This window comes from Haemaphysalis longicornis, unplaced genomic scaffold, assembly GCF_048455015.1.
Source record: "Haemaphysalis longicornis isolate Haplotype H1 unplaced genomic scaffold, Haemaphysalis longicornis Haplotype H1 scaffold_9, whole genome shotgun sequence".
Classification (NCBI taxonomy): Eukaryota; Metazoa; Arthropoda; class Arachnida; order Ixodida; family Ixodidae; genus Haemaphysalis; species Haemaphysalis longicornis.
In genome coordinates, this window is record NW_027526460.1 from 94,810,099 (window position 1) to 94,819,688 (window position 9,590).

The 9,590-nt window shown below is 50.4% G+C and overlaps 1 pseudogene; it reads left to right on the top strand.

The window, feature by feature from the left end:
- The first annotated feature begins 8,170 nt into the window (after positions 1 to 8,170).
- On the top strand, positions 8,171 to 9,142 carry LOC144153649 (peptidyl-prolyl cis-trans isomerase pseudogene; annotated as a pseudogene).
- Positions 9,143 to 9,590: the final 448 nt, after the last annotated feature.

Sequence of the window (9,590 nt, forward strand, 5' to 3'; positions counted from 1 at the left end):
ACAGAATCAAAGGCTACGAACGCGCCTTATATTCTTGACTCATTCAAACTACGTCAAGAAGCTGCTGATACAACGCATTCACTACCTGTGGGCAGAACGCGAGGTACATGGTGCTCTTCCCACTGCGCCACAAAACCGACACAGAATCAAAGGCTACGAACGCGCCTTATATCCTTGACTCATTCAGCAGCGGCGTGCGTTGGCGACTCAGCGGCGTGCTAGCGGCGTGGTGTAAACGTGATAGCACCAACCCCCCAAACACTAAACGTTAACGCAATACACCCACCCCCTATGCGACGCATTTACTCGAGTCCCCCTCGCGGGGAGATGGGCCCATTTTTTTTACTGATTCTCTCTCGTACAGTCAAACCCGTTTATAGCGAACTGCGATATGCACCGCGATTAGTTCGATATATCCAATAGTTCGAAATAGCCGAACCCGCCTATAACGAGCTTATTGTTAAGCGGGATTCATACGACGGAGAAACCCTCTCACGGAGGCGGACGGATATGTGACGTCAACAGCCCGTGACCGGATTATCCGGCCTGGCGGCGCATCCACACGTGCGGAGCTACGCGGAGTGACTAGCAGACGACAGCGCCGAGGAACAGGTTCCATTCCCCGCGGAGGGCCACCACCGTCGAGCGAAAACATGCCGAGGCATTTTCTTTCGCGGAGCCACCGCGGGCCATCCCCACCGAGGGGCGGAGCCTAAAACCGGTCACGTGAGCGGGTCCCGCGGGCCAAAAAGCGAGGGTTTCTCCGCCGTGTGAATCCCGCTTTGCGAGTTCGCAATCCGCAAGAGCCCCCCCCCCCAACTCCGCCTTCCGCGTATGCAGAAACGAACACAGTACCGTAGCCGTTACCATACCAAAATAATCCATTTATTGCAAGTAATAAAGCTACTTTCCTCCTTAAAGGAGTACTGACCCGAAATTTCTCGCTTTCAGTTTTTATGCTTTAAAGAATACCTATTTGCCCAGTAATTACGAAAATCGAACCGAAAGCCGTCAGCCGCCAACACAGAATTAATTATAGCACGTTTATTGCAACCAGTTTCAAATTTGGTCGCAGCGCGGGAAAATGGCCGTTCGAAGGCCAGCCTGCAAGCAGGCCAGCCTTACGTCACGGTCTCACCCGTGACGTCAGGGACGTTCGCCGCATCGTCTGCTACAATTGCGCATGGTCCGCACTCGCCCGCGCAGTCGACATGTCGTCTGAATCGTCAGACTCGGATGAGTCGCTGCCACCCGACAGACAGAACAACTTTATTTGGCCAGGCGATTAGGCCGGCGATGTCTTCGCCGTCGTCCGTTTTTTAATATCACTGCGGTTCGAACCGGCGCAGACCGTGATAGCAACAGCTTGTCGCCACTCTTCTAATCAATCTGATTGCGAAAAAGAAGTTCCACATGCGAGAAAGTAGATGTTAGTGTTTTGAAAAATTGTGCTAGGGGTTGTTATCCGCGCTGAATTTAAAAGCGGCGTTCAGATATTTGCCGCGATGGTAAGCCTACGCTGACCGGTAGCGGAGGTTCGGCGCTCCGACCCAGCACTGCCGGCACCGCGGTGCGGCGAGCGGCCGAAAGATGGCGCCACCTGCGCGCTAGAATCAAAACAGGCCATGGCAGATGTCTTGGTCACCGATCGCTGAAACGGAAATTATCACCACAATAAAGCTCAGTATGCGAAAAAGGGGATGATAGTGTGGTGAAAAGTTGTGTAAGGGATGGTAATTCGCGGTTGTACAGATACCGGCGATCAAATATTCGCCACGATATTAAGCCTGAAGTTCCCAACACCCAAGCTGACGCGAGCAACGCCGAGCCCGCTGCCTTAGGCGACAGTTCTCGCGGCCGCCGCCGCGCACGAACTCAGTCCACGTTTAGCGCTGCACGTCGTCGCGTGGAAAATAATGCATCTTGGCGTCGTCGTCGATTTGCTCGGACAGGCTTCCACGAGCAGTACTTCGCATTCCGCGAGTTGGCCATAGCACAACTTGGTCGAGCTCGGCGACGCGCACCGCCGCGTCGCCGCGGTGCGCGTCGACATCGCGCACCGCGCGGTGCCGGTACCGCGCAGTTTTCAGCACCAGTGCAAGGGAACACCATGTGCCGGCCACGAACTGAAGAGCAAAGACGTCGAACACGCAAAGTGCGCAAAGTTTACAAGTATTGCTCACACAGCTACACCCGTACGTCTCCTGCCCAAACGAATACCACCGACAACAGCAGCGCGGGATATCATTTCCGGCTCCGAAAACGACTATATGACGTCACCCTGAACCGGCCAGACGCGCAGGCCGATGTTTCGTCACGCCGAAAGCGATTTCGCTAGTGCTGCCGATTTGTGGAAGCTCGCGGCCGGGACAATCAAAATCGATTTTAAATGTGATTCGGGCCTCGGATCGCTGCAAAAATTTCTGTGAGGCATCTGTACAAACTACTGAAGCCAATTATATCATTTTCTAGACGTCAAAATTTGGTGTCAGTCCTCCTTTAAACGCCAACTGCACTCAAATTTTTCTTTGTCCAGATTTGATCCAAACAAGTAGTCTAGGCTCTTAAAATCACCATGGCGAAATCTGTAGCTTCGGAATCACAGAGCGCGCCAGGTACCGTCGTTCAAAGTACCTCCGAGCAGACGACGTTTGTACCTGGCGGAGAGTCGCCGAAACAAGTTCCGAGCGGCCTGTGACGGAGGATGGGGAACCTGTCCCGTGAAGCTCGCCCGTGAAGGGCTCTGCGCCAAGCCACGGCCGCTGGATGAGAGCGCACGCAAGGTGTGCGCCTTTATCCAGCGGCCGTGGCCAGGCTCAGTGGTGCGTTCGATGATGATAGTTGGGTTTTATTGGCGCAAGGCCGACTATGGGCAAAGAGCGCCGAAATGCGTTCGCCCGGGTTTTCTCAACTACACCAGCGCGCTGTGCCGCAGTCGTTATCACGTTTAAAACTAACCGCATAGGTAGCAATATCCGCCTTTTTTTTTCAGTGCAATAAAAGAGATTTACGCACAAACCATTCACGCACTTGTGAACGTTTTGGAGTTAACAAAACTTTTTTTACTTGAAAATATTTTACTCAAGGAAAAAAATCGCGCGAAATGAGCACTTGCCTTACATTTGTAATTCGTATTGCAACTACCACAGAGAAAAAGATTTTATAAATTTTTGACAACTTGCACTTCCGCGTTCAATATTAGCCTTATTTGGGCTGGCCTAACGCCACCTCCATCCTTTCGATCTTTCCAAAAGTTTGACGACCTAACTAGAGTTGTTGTACACGCAGGTATAAACATTTGTGCGACTTTTGTATCACTCGCTAAGTGAACCAAAATCAGCCTTTCTCGTAGTAACAAATACATCCGCACAAGGCTGTCTTCTTCAAGGCTGACAGTAACAAGGCTGTCTTCTTCGCGAAGTGCGAAAGCTAACAAAACTGCTCCTCTCTTAAACAATAAACTAAATGTTTGTTAGATTCTGAAGTGAAGTATTTGTTTTGGTAGAGCGTTAAATTTAGTTTACTTGAAAGTAAAATGTTGTCAACAGCATATGTCTCTGGTGAAAATAGAAAAGAACGTAAGATACGAAACTTTTTTGTGTTTTAGTGCGTCCTTTAGCAGTGGAAGCTGTCTTATAGTTTCAGACCACTTTTATACATAGAGTTAATACTACTGCTTTTATAATTCGAATCTCGATGTGCAGCTAGGCGAAAAATACTGGGTCAATATTCACGAAGCTGTTTGTACGTAATGTATTGTAGAAATAGTGATTGACCTCCGCCCGCGTGCGGTTTGTTCCCTTCAAAGAGAGCGATTGGATAGCCGAGGCGCCGGCTAACGAAAGTTACTTTTCGATATCGTACGAGCAAGTAGCTTTGTAAATCAGGTTCTGCTTTTTTACTCGCAATGCCAAGAATTGCTACTCCGACACTTATACTGATGGAAAAAAATTACTGTCGGACGGTCTACTTCATCTCGATTGATAGCAACGCGATGCCGCAATTGGGCATAACTTCATTATCATGGGCAAACGTTAGCGGAAGTTCTTCTGTGGAAATAATAGTGCGAAGCGCGACGCTACCACGCGCATTTACAGGGGGCTCTTAGCGGCCGCAGGTGCTGGCGCGGCCGCTTCCGTTCCATAACGTACGTCACGTCCGGCCGCCGGTAATGGCCGCCTTTTCTTTTCAGTTTCGGTTCCGAAAACGCCAATTTCGCGAGCTGTTTGCGTCGCGCGCGTTGATGTTTGAAACGCAGTATTTTGCATTTCGCACCCTTTTTATGTGAACTGTTAGGTAAAATGATTTTTACGTTCAGTTGGCCTTTAGCTGCCCACGTTGCAAAAAAAAAAAAAAAAGAAGAAGTGGTGATTTTGTTTTCACTTTTGTTTTGGCGGCTTCAACTAGCGTACCATTCTCTACACGAAACATTGTTTGCACCAGTTCGAGTCCGCGTCTTCAAAAATCTAAGAAGCGTTGGCGGAGCACATCGACTGCCGAAAGCGCTCCATTATAAGCGTCGGACGGATTTCACTCGCGACATCATCGGGAACGTTGGCGAGCTCTTCCCACAGTTCACCGATGCTGCTGTCTTGGTCCGGACTCGATGACTGGGCGGGTTCCGTCGCGAGTCCCGCGCGTCGGAAACAGTTACGGAAAGTATTGGGCGTCCCGTCGCTCCTTGCGAGGCGCAATGTCTCAGTCGCGGCTCTTGCTCCGTGGTCGCGGCCAATCCACATCTCAATCGCCGCTCCGAGATCATGCATTTCGGCGGCCATTCTAGGCGCCCAGAGTTCGATATACTGGATGTGAACTTCGTTATAAGGAATATGTTTCCCATGTATTTCTGTAACTGAAATATTTTTGTTCGATATATAACATAATTCGCTGTATCCTGGTTCGTTATAGCCGGTTTTGACTGTACTCGCAGACGACCGCCGGGTATTTGGCGCCCTGCGACCTGCAGTGTATGGTGGGGCAGTGGTCTGAATCAGCTCGAGTTTTATGTTTTTAATCCAAAATAGACCCTGCCGTCTTCCGGTCGACGGCCATTCACTTCCCCATGGTTCCTGGCCACGAATGATATATCGCGTTCATTAGTGATGCGATCGGTATAACGTCGAACTTGAACCACAGTCGTTTCGCCGGGGGCGCATTAACGGCCACGTAAAAGAAAACGCAAGTTTGGTTAATTAAAAAGATTGCCTCGTTAGAATCATACTGACACAACTTTTAACGTAAGCTTCGCTCAAATGAGCTACGTAATTAGGAAAAAGGGAATGGCCATGCCACCCACTAGCTCATTTCCCGCAACAGAACCTATGATGCCATACCAGCCCTGCGATTGGCGGAGGGCGGCAAAAGTAAACGCAAATTAGGCAGTGCTTATAAGCTTGTCGAACGAGCTATTTGAGCTTAAATTTAGAGTACATTCTTTTTAAAGCCGTGAGAATGGTGAGACAAACAGTGGAAGTTACGAAAGCACACGTAAACATAGAAGTACCGATGCGTACTGCTGTTGGTATTGCGCGCACTATGCTTGGTTTAGCTGCACAGGACTGCGGGGCTTTGGGGTTGTCTCAGGCGACACTGGCCGATTGGCGCAAGGAGGAGGATAAACTTTATTGGGAGCATCGTAATGTGGTGTGGGGCCCTCATTCCAGGACTCCATTGGAGACCCCTGCCGCTACGGCCCTTTCCACCAGCCTAAGCTAGGAATCGAGACCGGAGCTGGACAGCTCCTTCTCCCACTGCTCACGGGAAGGGTGCGCGATTCTTGGAATTTTGGGGTTTGCAGAACACTCCCATACCATATGGTACAGGGTGCCCGGGGAAGCGCAAAATTTGCACAGCTGGAAGTACTGAGTGGGATGGAGCAAGTGAAGTTTTGACGGATGAGGAAACGTATTTGTTTGGAGGAGCCGGAGGCAGTGCTCCTGCTCTTTGGTTAGGAATTCATGACCGGGGGGATAGATCATTCTTTGGCACTTATAGTAACCCGTTATGTCTTGATACGTAACCAAAGGACACGCAGTCTCTAACCTACACCCTCGTGTCGCCTGGCGGGATAGATCTCGGGCGATGTCATGGGCGGTCGTGTTGCCCTTGAGGGTTAAGTGGGCTGGCGTCCAAACAATCTTCACTTTTCTTTCGGGTGGCTTTTGCAGCAGGATGTTCAGAGCCGTTTTGGAAATTCTACCACGAAGGAAGTTTCGGCAAGCCTGTTGCGAGTCCGTAATAACGGCAGAGGAAGCGGCAATTGCTCTGGCCATCTCCCAGACAAATGCGGATACCGATTGGCGCAAGCAACGGTGTCTTACGTGACCATATTTGTCGAGCAAGCACTGTGTTTCACAAAATGATTATTTTTCTCCCTGAACAAAAACAAGCCAGGTTTAAATACGGTCAACAACAAACCAAAGGCAGAAAACGGCTTGCCATGGTATGGTGGCGCCATCTAGGTTCACTAACGGTAAACAAGTCTTTCCAATCGGCTGCAGAGCGGTGATGTCATTGCAGACCACGAAAACGCATGATTTAGCGGGAAAATCAAAATTTTAACTTAAATTAATTAATTTATTAGTGAATAAAGCATTGCTTGCATTCGGACAAGCGCTGGGGGCACTATAAAACACGAAATCTTCGACTAACACTAACTTGTATTTTGTCTTCATGGCTCCTTTAAAAAGTGAGCGTTGAATGCCACGGAATTATTCATTGGAATTCTACGCTTCCTTTTAAAAAGAGCTCAATTACGTGACCGGTTCTCAATAGTGAGCGTTGAATGCCACGGAATGATTAATTAGCCTCGGCAACGTATGCATCGTGGTTGTCAAGGTGTGCACGAGAAGGATAACTATGGGCCTCCACGATTTACCAATATCCTGGATTGTCCGCGGGTAGTCCGAGGACTGTTTTTGGAATGGAAGCTCCGTAGGAATACATGGGAAACTCGAGCGCCGGGTCGCGCCCCGGGTAGTCCGCGGACTGTCCGGGACGGATAATTGAGGCGTGAGAGAGAGAGAGAAAGAAAAACTTTATTTGCTCAGAGCCATGGTCGGGCCCGCCAATCCGGGGCTGCCGGTGGCCGACGAGTAGCTCTCTCAGCCCGGTCCATGAGCCATTTTTGGCAAGCTGGATGCGGGTTGAGCAGGGTGGCCTCCCATTGTGTCGTGGATCTGTTGTTCGGTGTAATGCTCTTCATGTTGGGATTTTGTGTGCAGTGCCACATCGTGTGGAGTAAATCTCCCGACTGGTCGCAGTGCGGGCACTGTGGTGTTGGGTAGATGTCTGGGTAGTATTTATGTAGGGTTGCGGGAATTGGAAGTGTGTTTGTGTGAAGCTGTCGGAGTAACACCTCCTCCATTCTTGTGAGCGAGGGGTGAGGGGCTGGAAATCTCCTCCTGCCGAGCCGCTGTTCAAGCAGTAGGTGGCCCATACGTTCCCTTGGTTTCGAATTTCCCGCCGCCGTGACGAGATCGCTCCTATATAGAGGAACTCTATCATAGAGTTTCCGCAGGTGAGCCGGCCTCCAAAGGCTACGGCAGCCCGACAGCACTGGGCTCCTGGACTTAGGAACCGCTTCACAGTATTGTTTAATAAAACTCTCTATCTCTCTCTCTCTTTCTTTCTCTCTCTGGGCACAGTAAGTGAGCACCTTGGAAAGAAGCAGTGGCGCGGCGTCTGAAGATTTCGTTCTCCATGTTCACGTGGGGTCCTCTCCCGGCAATCCAATGGGGAGGCGTCACTTGAGTGCACCTATGGTTCATTTTTTAAAGTGGGGGAGGGGGGGGGGGCGAGAGGCTTTTTCTTTTTGTTTGTCGTCTGCTCTCCACTTCCTGCTTACTGTCCAGGGGCACGTGAGCAGCGGTTTCGCGTTCATTCTCTTCGCTTCCACCACTTTTCTGCGCACGGGGACCCACCACGTGAGGCGAACGCCTTCGCTGAAGAACTTTCACGAAGCAAACAGCGAGAAGAAACAACGTACAACATCTCTTCTTTTTTTGTCCTGTGGCGCTTTTGTAGCAGACGACAAAGACGGACGACGACGACCCTCCTGGCGCTGCCTTCTTGCACGAGCCCTCGCGCATATATTCGGCCAGTGCGCAGAGGAACGCGCAGCAGCCATCGAACGCGGTTGACCGCGTCGCCTTGTTCCTCTGTCTCGAAGAACGCAAGGTAGAATTCCACAAGCGGCTTGACAGATCAGGCGCCCCGATGAGCAACCCCAGAGTGTTCTTCGACGTTGAGGCCGACGGCGAGTCACTGGGCCGCATCGTGATGGAGCTGCGCGCCGACGTAGTGCCCAAGACGGCGGAGAACTTTCGAGCGCTGTGCACGGGGGAGAAAGGCTTCGGCTACAAGGGCTCCACGTTCCACCGGGTCATCCCGACCTTCATGTGCCAGGGCGGGGACTTCACGAACCACGACGGCACCGGCGGCAAGTCCATCTACGGGAACACGTTCGAGGACGAGAACTTCCAGCTGAGGCACACGGGACCAGGAATTCTGTCCATGTCGAACGCCGGCCCCAACACCAACGGCTCGCAGTTCTTCATCACCACGGACAAGGCCGGCTGGCTGGACGGCCAGCACGTGGTGTTCGGCAGCGTCGTCGACGGCATGGGGGTCGTCAAGAAGGTCGAGGCCCACGGCTCGGAGTCCGGCAAGACATCCAGGAAGATCGTAATTAGCAACTGCGGCCAGCTGTGAGGAACGCTCCGCTTACGTCTCCAGCCACAACTCCGGCAGGCATTTTTTTTTTCTGTTTCGCTTGGTTTTTGACTTCTCCCCTTGAAAGCCGATTTTTTTTTTCATTTGGCCGTAGGGCTCCGCTCGAGAACTCTGCATCTCCAGCTACTTCTGGCCTCTTTTCTTTTTGTTTAAGTGATTTTTTTACCGGTTTGACTAGTCTTTGTTTGCGGTTTGGCTAGGTTTTTCTTTTGGTTTCATGTTCGTATGCTGAGGTTAACTTTTATTTCCCTTTCACTTGCGCCATTGACATCATTTTTGTTTTGATGGTTTGATTTTTTAATGACATAATTATTACTAGTTTTCTTTTTTATTTCCCTCCTAATTTATTGTTGTCTGACATTGTTCTTGTTTTCTGTGCCACTGAGTCTGTTTTTTTTTCACGTTTGTTATCAGGTTCATCAGTTTTTTTTTTTTGCCTCTCTGTGAAGATGGTGGAAGAATGTTGGTTGTGGGAGAATGTCGGAGAACGAGTGAACTGGCGTGAAAATAGAAGGTTGTTCTCGCTCTTTCATCAATTGCCTTCTTGTTCTGGCAAGCAGACAATCTCGGGTTCTGGCAATCATCTCGGGTAGATCTGCGATGGTTTTATAAATGCTCAGCGCTGATGTAGTTATGCTTCCCCACTGATAAATTCGCCAAAGAACGCGATGCAGACGTATATCCGAATCGATCAGAACACGTCGTCTGCGTTAACGTGCCAGGTCAGGAAATGACAGTCCTGAGTGTACGCACAACATCAACCGAAGCTGCAGGCGAAGTTGCGATTGCCCTGGCTTCCAGGACCAGCCACGACTTTACCACAGTGCTGACTTAGTTGCAAGTGGCATCTAACCTGT